The sequence below is a fragment of the Trichosurus vulpecula genome, chromosome 6, assembly GCF_011100635.1.
Source record: "Trichosurus vulpecula isolate mTriVul1 chromosome 6, mTriVul1.pri, whole genome shotgun sequence".
In the NCBI taxonomy this organism is placed as follows: Eukaryota; Metazoa; Chordata; class Mammalia; order Diprotodontia; family Phalangeridae; genus Trichosurus; species Trichosurus vulpecula.
The window spans coordinates 89,263,315-89,280,910 of NC_050578.1; the positions used below are offsets into that span (position 1 = coordinate 89,263,315).

At 34.2% G+C, this 17,596-nt stretch overlaps 1 protein-coding gene across 1 annotated transcript in view; it reads left to right on the forward strand.

The window, feature by feature from the left end:
• The window catches only part of LOC118854675 (follistatin-related protein 5-like), a 98,563-nt gene that overhangs the window by 43,243 nt on the left and 37,724 nt on the right, over positions 1 to 17,596 (forward strand). The gene's annotated exons all lie outside the window — the stretch shown is intronic.

The window sequence follows — 17,596 nt, forward strand, 5'->3', positions numbered from 1 at the left end:
AGAAATTCAAGAAACATGATATGGGAAAAATATATAAAATTGGGTGCTGGAAGAATCCAAGATGACTTGGAGGCTACTAATGTATATGACTAGAATAATAGTAGTCCCTGAAACCTACCTTCTTCCAAAAAAAGAATTTTGGTATCTATAATATCTATTAATACGGATACTCATATATATGTGTATATAAATATATGTATATTACATATATATAATATATACATATATATATATGTATATATATATTTCAATACTTCAAGGACTGTGGGCAAACCCACCAATAACATAGGTCAATGACAGAGTACAATGTCAGGCACTGTGGTGTAATGAAAAAGTACTAGACCAGGGCTGGGGAACCTGAAGCCTCAAGGCCACATGTGGCCTTTTAGGTCCTTGGGTGTGGCCTTTTGATTGAGCCCATATTTTGCAGAACAAATCCCCTTAATAAAAGGATTTGTTCTGTGAAGTTTGAATTCAGTCAAAGTGCCACACTTGAGGACCTAGAGGGCCATCTATGGGCTCGAGGCAGCAGGTTCCCCACCCCTGTAACTAGACAGTATCAGGAGATGTAATCCAGTTCTGACTCATTACTAGATAGATCATTATAGAAAAGCCAATAAACACTCAGAACCTCAGTTTCCTAATTTGTAAAGCAGGGAAAGAAATACTTGCACTGCCTATTGGACAAGAGTCTTTTAAAAAATATTTTGCAGACCTTAAAACACATAAATCTTGGTATTATTGCTGCTGCCCTTTCGAGACCATAGGGGAGTTTCTATTCATGAATTTCATCTCTCTCTCTCTCTCTCTCTCTCTCTCTCTCTCTCTCTCTCTCTCTCTCTCTCTCTCTCTGTCTCTCTCTGACACACACACACACACACACACACACGTTATCCTCATCTTCTGTTAGATAATCTCATCATAATGTCTTTCTAGATCTAGCTAGGCTGTTTCTCAGATGATGGACATAGCCTAGTAGTAATTTAATACTTAAAGACATTGTTCCTTATTTAGAACCTTCAAAGCTAGTTCTCAGCACAGCCCTGAAGATTCCTCAAGGCTACAAGGACAAATGCAGGTGGGACTTTAGTGAAGTTTTTCATAATGATAGTGTCAGATAAAATGATGAACGTGGCATTTAAAATACACAAACACACACACACACACACACACACACAAACACCTGAGATAAAAGCTGCAACCTACATAGATGACATTTGTACTGACAGAGTAGATCTCTTAAAAAAAGAGTGGCATACTGCAGAAAGAACACTGTATTCATAGTCAGAGAATTTGGTTTCAAATCCTGCTGCTACCTGTGTGACCTTGAGTAAGGCACAGAACCTCTTTTTATTTTACTCTATTTTCTGTAAAATGATGGAGTCAGATTAGATCACTTATTTCTTTCAGTTTTAAAACTTTGATCTTTTATTCAAGAGAAATGGGTAAAGTAAATATGAGGTACAGATATTGACAGTTGAAAATGATATTTGCTGCCTTCCCCTCCCTGATGAGTATTGAGTAATCATAGTTATATGGGAAGGTAGTGGGGAATAGTTTAGCAGCAATCTCACCAACAGATGAGACAAATTTTTTTGATTGCTAAATATAGCACTAAAATGTGAAATCTGACCCATAAGGGGATGTCCTGAAAATAAAAATATGGATAATTCGAGAGATGCTAATTTCTCAAATTATGAAATATCATGTACAAATATGAACAAACTATTATAATTAAAGCTCATGTTTCAAACACAAAATTAATAATCGCTTACTGTCATTATAATATTGTCATATTACTCAGGATAGTTAATTCATTCCTTTATTTGGCATTTGTGAGGAGTAGGTAATATTTTAATAGAATTTTGGTTGATGAGTTCAAATCTAACTTCATGTGAATTGTCTATCATCTGTATGGGATTTCATATCCAGAAAGAGTCTCCAGAAATTAGACATTTTCATCTGCACTGAACTAGGTACTAGGGATATAAATACACTTCCTGGAGAGAATATCAATCAATAAATGTTTATTAATTGCCTTTTATGAGCCAGGCACTGTGCTAAGTGCTAAGATACAAAATGAGACAATAGACAATCCCTTTCCTCAAGAAGCTTACATTCTATTGGGGGAGACAACAAGCTCTATAATATGTACACAATAAACAGGAAGTAATTAACAGAGGCAAGGCACGAGAATAAAGAGGGGTTATGGAAGGTTTCTAGTAAAAGAAGAGATTTTATTTGGAACTTAAAGGAAGCTAGAGATGTTAGTAAGTTGAGTATAGAGTGTCTTCCAGGTATGGAAAACGTCTGGAGAAAATGCCTGGAGAAGAGAGATAGAATGTATTATTCATGAAACTGGCAGGACTCCAGTGTCATTGGGTTGAAGGGTACTTGTTGGGGAGTAGGGCTAGGGGAAAGGGTTAGGTTAATGAAGGCCTTTCTTTGTATACCAAATGGAACATTTTGTATTTGATCCTGGAGGCAGTAGGGAACTACTAGAGTTTATTTAGCTGGTGTGTGGTGGTGGTGTGACATGGTTGGACCTGCACTTTAGAAAAATCACTTTAGTGGCTGAGTGAAGGACAGCAAGGATATATGTATATATATACACATATATGTATATGTGTATATATATGCATGTATGTATGTATACGTGCATGTATGTATGCATTCATGAATATAGACATGGAATAAATACAAAGAGAATAAAAGAAAGGAGAACAGAAAAAAATTTTCAACTGAATATCTAATTTAAAATCACTATTCCATCAATTACCTTATCTCTGATTTCCTTAAGGATGAGACCAAAGAAATTTGGCTCCTGAACTCCTAGCTTCCAGCTCATATCAGTATGCTACATGTGTTAGGTTTCAATATATATTTATTTCCTCTAAGGAGAAGGATTATATTCAGAGCTGTGGACAATAGATTTTTAAAAATTATTATGTGTGAACCTAAGTTAAATTAATAATTTGGAGTCAAAATCTTAAACTAGAAAATGGAGGGTCTGGGTCCCTGGGGAGGCAAAATAATAAAAAAGAGGATTTAGAGTTGTATTGGAATTTAAAATTTATCTAGTATGTAACTTTCTTATTTTACTGGTTGTCTCTGAGGCCCAGATATATGAAGTGACTTATCCAAGGTTACAAAGACAATACATAGAAGAACTGGGATTTGAACCCAGGTTCAAATCAGTACTTCTACTACACTAAGAGTTAGGTCCTCTTCCCTTCCCACTTCCAGAATTTCACTGAACTCTGTTTCTTCCTTTTGATCCAGCCACCAACTCCCATCTTTTTCACCTTGTTATTTACAGTGGCTGCCAGATATGGACAACAGGGGTCCTTCTGACAACTTATTGTATTAAGTCTCCATAATTTCCTTTAGTTCTGTGAGCATGACCAGTCCTGCCAAACTCAGCCTTACTGTCTGCCGATTTCTCTATAAGGACTGATTTTTAAGCTTTTGTACTCTGATATTTTGCTTAAAGAAGCAAGGAATATATCTTTCACTTATGTGGCATGGTATACTGGAACTTTGGGTGCTGGAACTGATATTTACCAACATTAGCAAATGCTAGTTTATTATGCTTAAGTTAATCACTTAGACTTTCTTCAATTCTTAGCACCTTTAGTTATAGTGCCTGGCACATAGTAAGCACTATATAAAGTTAGCTATTTATTATGATTAAAATTATCATCATCAACACCATCATCTGTAAAATGGGTATACCTACTTCATGAGGATGTTATAAGAATAGTGCTTGATAAAGTGCAAACTTTTCTAAAAATACAAGTTATTTTGGCTGTGGAAACATTAACACTGTGCGATAATAATACGTAGCATTCATCTAGCACTTTAAGGTTTACAAAGTGATTTGCAAATATTATTTTATCTTCACAACAACCAGAAGAGGGAAGTGGGCTATTATTAGCCCCATTTTACAGATGAAGAAACTGAGGCCAACTAAGAGTAAGTGACTTGCCCCGGGTCATGCAGCCAATATGTGTCTGACACTCAATCTGTAATCATGTCCTCCTGACTACAGGTCTGGCACTCTGTCCCACTGTATCTACTATGTTACCTAGCTCCCTCATTTGCAAGCATCTAGCTGTTCAGCATTTCACCTGAAGCTGTAAATTTTGGGAAAGCAATTAACCATGTTAGGTGAAGGTATTGCTATATGCAGTAGTAACTTGCCATCTTCAAAATAGAGGAGAATATTGATAGAACCTCTCCTCGAGTTACCCTGATTTAAGTCTTTAATTTCTAAAATTGGGTCTTGGGGATAGGGTGGCATAATCTTTCCCCTGTGAGCCAGGTTGGAAGAAGATAAATCAGCCAGAGCACTAGCTGAAATAGAGTTCATGCTTCCTGAGCTACTGAAGCCCAAACATTAGTCCCATTGATACCATTAAATCACTTACCAAACCATTCCTGTTAAACCCCTCCCAAAACTATCTAGCTTGAGAGATCTTCCATTTGCCAAATCAATGGAGTTATTTCCTGCCAAACCTCCCATTCTCAGAGGGATTTGTTTTTAGCTTGGATATCAGACTCTAGGATAGTTTTCCTTCAGAAAGGTATTCATAATCTCATGGAGAAGTTGTGGGAAATATAATTCTGCAAGACCCTGGAATTAATCAGAAAGTGAACAAATCCTTAAGACTAGGTAAACACTTCCTCAGGAGGGACCGGTGTGCGTACCTTCTCTCTGTCCCAGGAATTACTTATTTCCCTACCTCTGGAAATCCTTCTTTCTCTAGTTGGATGTTGTCTGAACCACAAGGCCAGATGAATAGGAACCTTGCCTTAAATACACAAATAAATAAGATAAAATAAAATAAGACCCTACTTTTCTTTTAAGAGTTAGCTGTATTTGGGGACACTACGGTCTCTGAATTGCCTTTCTATATACATGAGAGAGAGAGTGAGGCTGATGACTTTGCACAGCCTTGCCTCACTTAAATCCAATTCACTTGCAAATCAAAACATCACCCTTCTGATGTCATTGGTCTTCTTCAAAAACAACAAACAAACAACCTTTTTATACATGTGCATAATTATATGTGTATATAATCTATAGATAGATACATGCACATATAATTAACAGTCCTATTGACAATTGATGTAAGATCAAGAATAAAATGTGTGTGTATACACACAAAGGATATTATTTGTATTATATTTATATTATAGGTGTGTGTGTATATACACACTTTAAAAAACATTCTCAAATCTCCTTATAAAGTACATTTTCTGAAAGTACTTAAGCAAAGTAGCCCAATTACATGATTATGACTGATAATATGGGTCATTTTCAGTTCATAGTTTACTGACTATTAAAAGTATATATGCGTGTCTTAGCTTTGATAATAAGATGCCATCATAATCTGTTCTACTGCTGTAGCTATTTTATACATCACCTGGCTTTTTACTTCACTCTATATCATTTCATATAGGTCTTTCCACATTTCTCTGAATTTTTCATAATTATTTCTTGGAGTACAGTAAATTTCCATTATATTCGTATGCTATAATTTGGTCAGCTATATCTTACAAATAAAGAGATGCAGAGAAATGCACCCAAGTATATGACTCCCTAGAACTGCCTCACAGAACTTTGCACATGGCTCTCTTGCTCTTCTTTCTGTCAACATACTCAGTCCTACAGCCATAATATAAAGGTAAGTTTAAGGAAAAATCAGGAAAGAAGTTTGGGCTACTTTTTTTTCTTTTACATCACTATTAAGGAGACCCAGAGTATGAGAGAAGTTAATGTTCTCATTAGAACTATGGTCAGCAATGACTTTCTATTTGCCTCTTCTCACAGCTTAACTACCCTGTCTTTCTTAGCATAATATCATAATATTGTAAACGACATTACTGAAATCCAGACATGTCATTATACAAAGTATTTCCCTGAATTCTTTTACTAGTCTAGTGACCCCGTTCAAAAAAGAAATGAGATTAATATGTGATATAACTTTTCTGTGAATCTATGTGAGTTCTTAGTGATTACTGGTTTCCTTCCCAAGTGCTCAGATATTATTAATTCATTTGAGAATTTTGCCGTATAAAGTCAAGTTCACCAATTTATAATTTGAAGGCTTTACTTCTTTTGCCTTTTAAAAAATGAATCAGCATTTTTCCTGAGTCATGCAATCCTCATTTTCCAGGGTTATTTTCCCCTTAAAATTCAACTCTCAGTACAATGATCATAACTTCACAGTCAGACTTTGCTTTACTAACAACAATGAAGTGCTCTCTTACCATCTACTACTTTTAATATAATTATAAAATATATCTGTTAAATAATATGAGAGTATTAAAGGTTTTTGTATTTGGAAAAAAATTGGTTCTGAGATTAGAGATGTTGTATTGCTTTTATGGTTTCATTTTAGGAATCATTTGTAAACATCAACAATCCATTACATCTTTGTGGATGCTTGACAGTCCTGCTGAGTTAGAATCAAGAGTGGAATGTTGATTGTCTATGAAGGTATTAAGACTTAGAATACTACAAGTCACCTTCTAAATTTATTCTAAAAATGGCTTTAGCCTCAAATAGGTTGCACATGCCATCTTGACATATTAAGAAAATTCATCTTAAGATTTCAAGGTTTCAAGAATGAAACTTATTAAAGCCTCCAATTTTATAGTAGCTTTCACATTCCAAAGTAATACTTCAAAGATGGCCAGTCCCTACAGGGAATTGAAAATGAATAAATAATAACTTCTCCCATAACTTAATTCATTAACATGGGTGTAAGTGCCATCAAAATTTGAGAACTAGCTTTTCTATAAATTTTAAATTAGAAAGCCATGTAAATCAAGAAGTGACTAACTATAATGGTAATGAAATATGTTAATAATTTTCTTATCATTAGCAAAAAGATGTCATATCTAATTACACAGAACTGTCAGTGACTGATATCCTGCTCAATTGTATGCACATGAATAAGTTTGTATCAGTGTTCTTATTAATGCAATGCAAAGGCCTTCATAGTTGTACAAAGATAAAACATTCTGGAATTGTGTTGGTGGATCCCTAAGAGTGATCTGCTTTGCTAATGAATACAAAGTATAATGAACTCTGAAACACAGAGTTTTGTTTTGTTTTTTTTTTTACCGGCACTGCCACAAGACACATCATCATGTTGGCTGCATTATGACGAATGTTTAGCTATTACAACTCTGAAGGACACTCTACTAGGTGGGAGAAAAGTTTTGATCAGCATAGTTAAAGGGGAATTCACAACAATAAAATCATAGTTTCTTGAGGTATCAGAGATATTTGTAAATTACATGATAACCCTGGTCATTGTGAATTCTATCATTCCTCCTTTTTTATATCAGCCACAGGATTTTGCCAAATCCTCCCATTTTCTTCCCTCTCATAACTCTAAATCTTTTTGGTTCTTTTTCCCTTTTCATTATAATGTTTTATTTCCTTTCTTACTGAAAACAACAGCAACAACAAGAATAACAACTAACAACAGTCAAACAACCCCTAATACAGTCCTTAAAAAATAAACCATTGCATATATATCATCTGTACCTTTAAGTTTCTCATGGTAGACTTTCCATTTGGGGTCATCAAATGACTTCTCTATCTCTTTGAAGCTTTGCCCACAGAAGCAATCAAGTTTCTTCTGCATATAGTTTTTTCCCCCATTTCCTCAACTTTGTTATTTTTTGATTTAAAGCCCATTTGAAATTAAGCAGACTATATCTACAATATTTTAGGAAAACTATATAGAAAAAAAAGTATTATTATTAGAGTAAGGAAATAGCACACAATAAAAAGGCATAGTTTCTTAAAAAACCAAAACAATTGTATATCTAGATTCTACTTCAACTACTCTGGGCAATAATTTACCCTCACTTGAAGTCCTTGGAGGTTTCTATTCTAAACCTATTACACAAAGAATTTATGGTACAGTAATGGCAAGCAAAGTGGGACTTTTTGCTGTTTTTCTTTTGGAGTGCCTCTTAGCACTGGGGCAGCTGAGTGCCTTTGATTGAGTCTTGCTTTTGTTTGCATCCTGTCTTTGATTGAATCAAGAGTCTTTGATTGCCTGCTTAAGTCACAAGAAAGCCTAGGTCACATGAGTTTGAGTCATATGGTTGTGACCCCATCTGACCCTGAAGAAATGTATATATACTCTTAGGTTAGCATTTTGCCTTGGGGGCTCACTCATTGGAAGAGTGTTCCTGTGACTTGTCCAGACAAGACTCTGGGTAGCCGTTAAGGAGCACTCTGACTTTGAAAACCCAGATGTTGGTGCTTCTTTCTCTGGCAACTATGTATGTATTGCTATGAACAGGAAGCTAGAAGCCCTGTCTGGTGATTTGTGTTATTTGCTCTCTTTATATAATTTCTGCTTGTAATTTCTGTTCGTGTTTTCTCTGAAGTTCAGGGTACTGACTTTTTCCCCTGAACTAATTGAATGGTATACGTATGGTTAATTAAAGTGAGATTGTAAACCCCTTAAAGTTGCTTTCCTTAGTAAAGCATACCAAAGAATCTATGCTAACAGCCTTCCTGTGTGCTGGTGTTATTGGCCTTGCATCTCTACAGCAGCTGCAGGCAGCGCTGTTGTTACAGGTCCTTTTGATATATTTTTATGAAACTTTTTTAATGTGCAACATTTTCCATGTTTCCTTAGTAGCTGCTGGTTTCTATTACAATCATCCAGAAATGAAAACTACGTTAGTTGAAAGTGATGATGGCTACTAGATATTAGTGGCATTTTGAGTTCACTACCCTCTGAGACAAAGCCTTTCATTTCCATAAGGTGATTTAACTCCTCAGACTTGTAGAGTTGTTCAAATAAGGAATTTTTTCCAGCATACCAAATGGTGCCCTGTAAAAATTGGTCAGAGTTCACTGAAGAGTTATATGATTGGTTCTCAAGCCACCTACTAAACTGTTCTTATATTTGTGACCTTACAGGTTACTTGCAATTTAATAAATTATAGACATATGGTATTTTTGCCTGCTGCAATAGACAGCCTTCATCCCAGATAAAATGCTTTTCATTAAAGATGATTTCTTTCATACTGACATTAAAATAGCTACACCTTTCCAAATACATGTAGAACCAGGATTAATAGGCACATAATAGATACTTTAAAAATACACTATATAAGTCAATAAATGATCAATAAAGTAGATACTATGGATATTATCATATTCATTTTATTAATGAGGAAGCAGAGACTCAGGTAAATGCCTTGCTCAGAATTGCACAGATAAGAATTGACAGAGTCAAGAATCAAGCCTGGCACTCCCCTGAATCCATATTTAGTGACTTATTCATTACTTCTTCAAGATGTGATGGAAAGGGAAAATGAAATTCTTTGTATAATAAGTGTCAGTTTCATTAACTTAACCAGTATTCCTTGATCATCTATTATGTACAAATCGAGATAGTAAATATTCTGGAGAATAGAGAAAAGAATAAAACCTAGTCCTGGCCCTCTTAAAGGTTATTTTTGAAGTCATTTGTTACTTCTGTTTTTCAAGGTTGTGCTTGTTCTCTATTCTTTGAGATAATTGAGACTTGGCTATGGTAAAGCCTATTGTCCTTTAGCTTTTATGTTAAGGAGAAGGACTGTTAGTTGTGATCCCCACAATTTCTTAGGGTTTGCTATTTATTTGTCATTATTAAAGGATGAAGGATTTTGTGTATACATGAAGAGGTTTAATGAAACAGAAGGATTAAAAGTATTTATCATAAAACCACTAAAGCAGTTTGTATAATTTGGAATTGTCCTTTTACAAACAGTAAACCTTTTAAATAAAATACCATAACTACACACTGAAAAGTACTTGATCTACATCGGGCTTAAATGGTGCTATGAAGGTCAGATGTTCTAGTGACTGACAGAAAGCTGAAACAATTTTCTACTTGATTAAACTTCTGACAATAATGATGGCTTTGGCTTTGTTCGATTTTTATTTTTTAAATTTAGGTGTGACATTTTAAATTCAAACAAAATCCTCCTCAGAGAAGAAAATTCTCCAAAGGAGAATGTATTCTAAAGCAAATCAGGATATCAGTGTATCAACTGAAGTAAATTTAACTAGTGAGGTCTCTTACTATTCTGGTCACTAGTTACTCCTGAGGGCCATGTCTGTGGGAAAAGGTAGGACACAAAAGCATGTACATGAAGTTTCTATGACACTGCAGAGATTAAAAAAAACAGAGCCAGCCCATGGCAAAATTGTGAAAGAGGTGAAGTTGCTTCTAGTCTCTCCATTTTGATTTCCTTTCTCTTTTAATGAAATCACTTCTTGGTCTTCCTAAGAATAACAGTTTACTAAGAATTCTCCACCAATGACTCTTACCCACTTTGGGTGATTCATAAGGGCAAAACCAGAAGGAAGTTGGAAGAATTGCTAGAGATTATGAAGCCTTGGGAAAGAAAATGAAGAACATAGGAATGAGGATTTTGATTTTTCTTATTTTAATCAGGACACTTAATCAAATGTAGTCAATAAATCAATTAGTATTTATTAATGGCCTACTATGGTTTGTACTAGGAAATGACTTAAAGATTCATAAGAAAAATGTGGGTACAGAAATAAGCAAGGAGTTATGTACAGAATAGAAATTTGGATTTGTGGATCATGACAAAATATTGGAATGATAGATTCCTAGCCAGGGATAGAACATGATTGATAAGGACCAATCACAACATACTTGCCTATAACGTTTTAAGTTTTATTTTTGAAATGCCTTTAAGTCAAGGGTTCCTAAGCTGGTATCCATAAACCCCAAAGAGACAAATTTCAGGGGATGCATGACCTTTGAGGGAAAAAAAATGTTCTATCCATATTTTTACTAACCTTTGGTTTTATTCACAATCCTTTCTATTTTATTTTATACATTCAAATATATTATTCTGAGGAGTCTGTAGACTTCATCAGATTTCCAAAGAGATCCATAGGGGGAAAAATTAGAGGAAAGAAAAATTACCTATGCATCAGTAGGCATTTATAGATAATAGCTAGAATCCAGTTTTGGTAAAAGAGAGGAAGAGAGTAGCATTATGTATTAAGAAGGTATATTTAGGTGACAAAATCTTGGAATCTTAATTGGGATTTTCCCATGGTGGGTCGCATTTTGGTTAAATCAACTAACAACTAATGAATAGAGACAAGAAGAGGAAATACCTTTTCATTGCATTTAATTCTATACCACTTGCATGGAAAGTAAACGAATACAAAGTTCAAGAAAATAATCCCATTTTATATGGCAGCTGATATAATAGTGATTGGACAGTGTGTGTGTGTGTGTGTGTGTGTGTGTGTGTGTGTGTGTGTGTGTGAATTATCTGGACCAGATGCCAGAATGCTAAAGAGCTACCTCTCTCTCTCTCTGTCCATTAACTCCATTATTCTTAGCTGTAAGCCAATGTCCATTGCCTTCTGGTGCTAGCCATTATTATATTTGCTTCAATGATAATTTTACTTTTAAATTGTTGGAGGAAGGAAATCTGGGAAAGTGGTAGAGTAAAAGATTGAATGTTACTCAACACTTACCTTCACTATCTCAAAATAGTATGAAATGCGTGAAAGTGATTAAAATTATAAGACCAAAATAGAAACACTTCTCCTATAATATAGATTTTCAGGGAAAGCAAAGCAAAACAAAATGAACAAATGATAACAACAAAACAAAACAAAACAGGATGTTGTTTTAGCAATCCAGTACCCTTAGGCAGGTGTGGAGTGTTCTGCTTCCAGTATGACCATCCTGCCATGTTCACATTTGAACTTTGGCTATAGTGACTTCTTCTACATTTCCTTGCAATTTTCTCTTAGCAGTTCTCCAAAATGAGCCCTCCAAATGAGAAAGAGAGAGACAGAGGGAGAGAGAGAGAGAGAGAGAGAGAGAGAGAGAGAGAGAGAGAGAGAGAGAGAGAGAGAGAGAGAGGAGGCCAGGGAAGGGAGAAAAATAGAGTAGAAGATTTGGAAATAAAATATAAATTAATTAATTAAAATTTGAAGAAAAAAGTCTTCAAGAAAGCCAACTTTGGAGGAATCTGTGAGATTTATTTTATAAACAAGTCACCATGAGGTACAGAGGGACAGAAATGATTTCAAGATCATCAGGCAGACTGACATCTCCCAGAAAAAAATAGTAAGTTTACAACCCTGGATACCTTAGGTATGGAAATAATTCAAGAAAAGTGTTCAGAATTATTGGAAAGAGAAGGTAATGTGCAACTCTGTAGAGCCCACAGGCTTCTAACAGAATGAATGAACGACAATAAAAATTGTAAAAAATGCACATTTAGAGCAAGAAAAGGCTACTTTTTTACAATATTAAAAAAACTCAAATGAGGTAAGGACCAATTAAATAGTAGAAAGAGAGAGGAAGAGACAGGAAGGTTGTGAATGTGAACATGAAGGGCCAAAAAGATTTAAAATTCAAAATATCTAAGGATGTTTAGTCAGGAAAAGGAAGAATTGAATTAACATTCTGTAGGCTAACATACATTTTTTATTCTATATTTGTATTTCTATCTGGATTCATTCACAGAAATCTTAGTGAAATGGGGTTTGTGGGACAGGAAGAACTTAGATGTATTTTGTAGTGAATCAACAGAGTGAATTTACAAAAGGAATAAAGTAAATATTACGAGTGAGTTCTACCGTCTGTCCACTAACATCTCTCACTAATGTCTCTTCATAACGTAGTACTGACTCTGAATTCTAGAAAACTATTCCAGCTCTGAACAAGCTTTGTCAAATTGTACCTTGCTAGCAAGGTTATGAATATAAAATAGTTGCTTTTCTCTATGTTTGTTGTACAAGGATCAACATTCCTAGAGTGCTCATCGCTGGCCACCAGGTGCTTTTTATTTCTTTCTTCGGAAACTCATTAAGATAATCTGCTAAGATATGGAAGAGTTTTGTGATTTACACACAAACTGATAAAATAATATATCTTTCAAGTACTGAAACATTTGCTTCCTATTGATGACTACTGAAGTGTTCCCTCATCCTGACCGTACCTCTCATTATCCTCTCCCTAAGTAATGAACAAAGTAGTTAAAAGTTGGTATTACCCTTCAAGTACTCAGTTACTGTCAGTGTATCAACTTCTCATTTATTCATTTGTTCCTTCTAGAAGAAACTGTCAAACTTCCACTATGTTCAGAGTATGGCATTTTAAACTAGGAGAGACAAAATCTCACAATGTGGCATTCTTTCTGCCCTCATGATGCTCATAGCCCAGTGGAGATAAAGGGGACATGGACACACACACGCACACGTGCGTGCGCGCGCGCGCACACACACACACACACACACACATTTTTAATTTGATACATAATAGCTCCATGGAGAGTATGGATTTGGATTTGAAAGGAATGAATATTAGAATTGTAAAAGAGGAAAGAATCAATGGTGGTACTATTTGAACATGACTATTAATGGGTACATAGTGATAGTATAGATAGAAATAATGGCATGAAAAGCATGAAAGAAGGGTAAGATTTAAGCAGCAAGGATCGTGAAATCTGGTTTTCCCAATTATGTCTATCTTTACATACCTACGTACATACATATATACATACACACACATACATGCACAAAGACACGAACACTTCCCTTGACTCTTCTATTTCAGCTGGTTACTGTTCATCCATTAACTGCTGAAAGAAGTTATTTATACCACCTTCTCCTCTCTATTGTTCTCTGCTAAACCTTTGGAAATCAGATTTCTGGTTCAAAAATTCTTAGTAAATATTCTCTCAAATTCATCAATGATATTGTATAGCCTTTCGAAAATTTGTTTTCTTCATCCTAGCCTCTCCTTAACATTTGATTCTGTTGTTGAATCATACCTTCTTAATCTTATTCGTTAGAATCTTCAAATATTCAAATGCTTTCAGTGAAAAGTTCTTTTTTTTCCTTCAAAAGTAAGCATAGATTTGGTAGGATCTGCCAGATCTTATAGCCCACTGGCTTAGCTTTTGAGCATCCAGAATAAAGATCCTTAGTCATCATAAAGTAAATATTAATCGAAGAGTAGATAACTGATGAGGTGAAAAGAGAAAAGTTGAAAATTTGGTTTAGTTGTGTAAGTGACATTAATAGTCATTTATATTAATTGCTTACCATTTGTGCTTAAATACCATGCAGCACAACAATTTTGTATAGCATTAAATATGTATCAGATAGTAAACATTTATTAAGTTGTTAAAAGTTTTATTTGACTATACCAATAATCCCAATAGTCTTCTTAGGAGGAGTCTCCTACTGGATGTTCAGCTTATACAAGATGGCTATTTGTACCTAACACAGAACTGAGAATACTCCTCTCATTTCTTGATTTATAGATTTTCCTTCTAGATTAAATATGTACCTCCAGTGTACACGTCTTTTTATGGGTACTTTTATATAAATAGATTTAGATTTAGGTCCGTACTCATGCCTCAGGTACTTAGTAGCCATGTAAGCCTCAGCAAGTTACTTCATTTCTTCCAACCTCACTTAGCTCATGTGCAAAATAAAGTACATATCAATAATAGTACATATCTTTTTATGGAATTCTTATGAAAATCAAATGACAGAATATGTGCATAAAGTACCTTACAGCACTCCATATAGCTCATCAATTAGTAGTGATATAAATCCTCATACAGATAGACAGGAAGATACAGATTCATATACATGAGGTACTAAAGTCAATGCAGACGTTGATTAAGAAGACACATCACACGTGGTCCCTGCTATGAAAAAAAATTTTACATGCTACTTCAGCATTGAGCTTTATTAAAAAATAAAAATAATAGAGGGAAATAAAAATTGTACCCAATCTAATGCTAAGCTATGTTATTATGTAGATTATAATGGTTGTGAGAGTTCAGAGAAAGGAGAAATCAATGAGGTCAAAGCAGTAAAAAAGGGGCTTCCTGCGGAGGATCTGGTACATCATATAAACAACAAAATTTGGGGACAAAAGGAATTTGATGAGCTAAGAAAGACAAGAAGAGTAATATGATTAAAAGTATAATAAATAGAAATGATTATATAATCGAATCTTCTCTTCTTTTAGTTATATATGTGCATGCACACATATATGTTTGTGTTTACACATGTATACATATATGTATGTATGTATGTGTGTGTAACCTTTCCCATGAACTGTCAGGGACAAACAAGATAGTTTCCTAAGGGTAGGGCTGTTGATTAATGCATGCATGGATGGGGACAAGAGAATATAAGATCTTTCCAAGTGGTCCAAAAGATATAACATAAAGAGTAAAATCTCTTCTAGTGAGGCCAGAGTCAACTCCTAAGGCCCTCAAATACATCACAGTATATCACACAATATATCACATTCACTGTGAACAACACCAGGGAACTGTCTCATTAGCCTCTGAAACTTGTAGGAGGGGCCATATTTATCTCTCACTCTACTTATTTTCCTTACTAAATTATTATTTTTTTATGATCTTCATACTATTCCATCTGTCCACTTTTCATTCTTCCATTTTCTTTTCTTCTTTGTGGCTGATCACTGATTTCTGCATCAGTTAGGAAATTAATTCAACTAACAGTGTACTCATTATTTCACACAGAGTTGTTGGAGGATTTTGGCAAACATCATTGGTGTTTTTTATACTACTTTTTTGTTTGAATTAGCCACCCCAAATGTCAAGGATTCTCATAATGGCTTTTGTGTTCTGTTTCTATTCTCCTCCCATAATTTAGTGAGCCATTAGTCTTGGTGTACTCCTATGATCCAGACCCAAACTTTTCTTGATCTTTTCACTTTATATATTCCATTCTTTTATTATTCAAAATCTCCAGTTCAATGTACCATTTCCTTAGGATTTTGTCTACAGTAAAATAACCACGGGTGATTATGGATTTTAATAAGTTCAATTGCTAATATCTGTTAATGTACTGGTTAGCTAATTTATTGTCCCTCCAGTTAAAATGCTTTGTTTCCCTTAAAATTATTGAGGACAGAATCCAGTGGTGGAGACTTTATGTTATAGGCTGATGGGGAATAGTTTAAATCACATAAACTTTTCAGCCATGTTGGATCATAACACTTACTTAACCAACGTATTTAGCTAACCCGACAGATAATCAAATAGAAGGAGTTAAAATTGATTGTCATTTTTAATTAATACAACGGTAATCTAGTATAAAAGTATCCATTTCCTAATATAAATCCTTACTCTTCTACTATGATTTCATCTCAGATTTGACCTTTTCTTATTTAGAAAAAAAATGTGACTTGAACTCAACCCCTATTGTGGTAGCTGCCAGTTACTAATTTCACATCTAGTATATCTGTTAACTAATGAATGGGTGAGTGGAAAAAACCTATTACAACAAGAGGACATTTGGGTCAGAAACAGAAGAGTAAATGGAAATGTCTGTTTATAGTATGTTAATCTTTGAATCACATGTAAAAGATTAGGATATGTTTTAGAGATAAATGATAGGTATGGCAAATTTATCTCTAAACTCTCCGTGTAAAGTTTGTAATAAGAACTTTAAATTTGACTAGGTTATTGAACAGATTCAGCAAGAAACAGCTACAAACTACACAATGCAAATTGTTGGATTTTAAGTAATGACATATAAAGTAATTTAATGAAAATAAAATACTCTTCAGGGAGATATGAATGACTTAGTGTTATTAGCATGGCATTTCTTTCTACTTAATATAGGGAAATAAATAGAAAACCAAGGAAACATAAAGTGAATGGCAAAATGTTTGCATGCAAATGAATCTGTGTGTCTATATAATAGAATTTGGGTGCTTGAATTTTGTGCTTTATAAGCACACACTGTACATTTCATTTAATTATTAATCCTTATTCCTTTTCTCATTCCTTCATCGTAATTACAGTTTATTCTTGGAGCTACCTGAGGGTTTTATTGTCAAAATCTACTTCCAATTAAACTTTTTGCTGCTTGTCCTCTTTTTATTTTTAAGATCTGTCTTTTTTGTACACTCCATTTAAGTTCCAGCTTCATTTTTAGGAGACCCTTCATTTTTAAGGATATCTATTTTCTGTTAAGATTAATTCTGTGATTTACATCCATGTAGTATCTCTAGTAGAAATTTGGTATTAAAAAGATTTTTTTTTCCAAGAGAAGCCAAGGATCACTAAAAGCACAATTTGTAAAATGGGATCTAGTTTTCTCTCTTTCGACTATTCAACATGTGGCTTAAATTCACTGCCCATCTGCAGTATCTTTCCAAGTTATATGTACCAGTGGGACATCTTTATGGGTTGTCCCTCCAATTGCATATCATAGTTCAACTAAGAGGTATTCATCATTTTGTTTCTCAATTTTATTTTCTTTTCCCTGTGTGGCTATTCTGTTGAAAAATTTTGATTTTGGATTACTTTTAGTACAATAACCAACCAAGATTCCAGAATACTGAAGAGTTGATGGACTAAAAATATTTTGCTTGACTGTATATATATATATATATATATATATATATATATATATATATATATATATATATATATATATATACATACATACATATATATATATATATATATATATATATTGCTATAAAACCTTTTATTT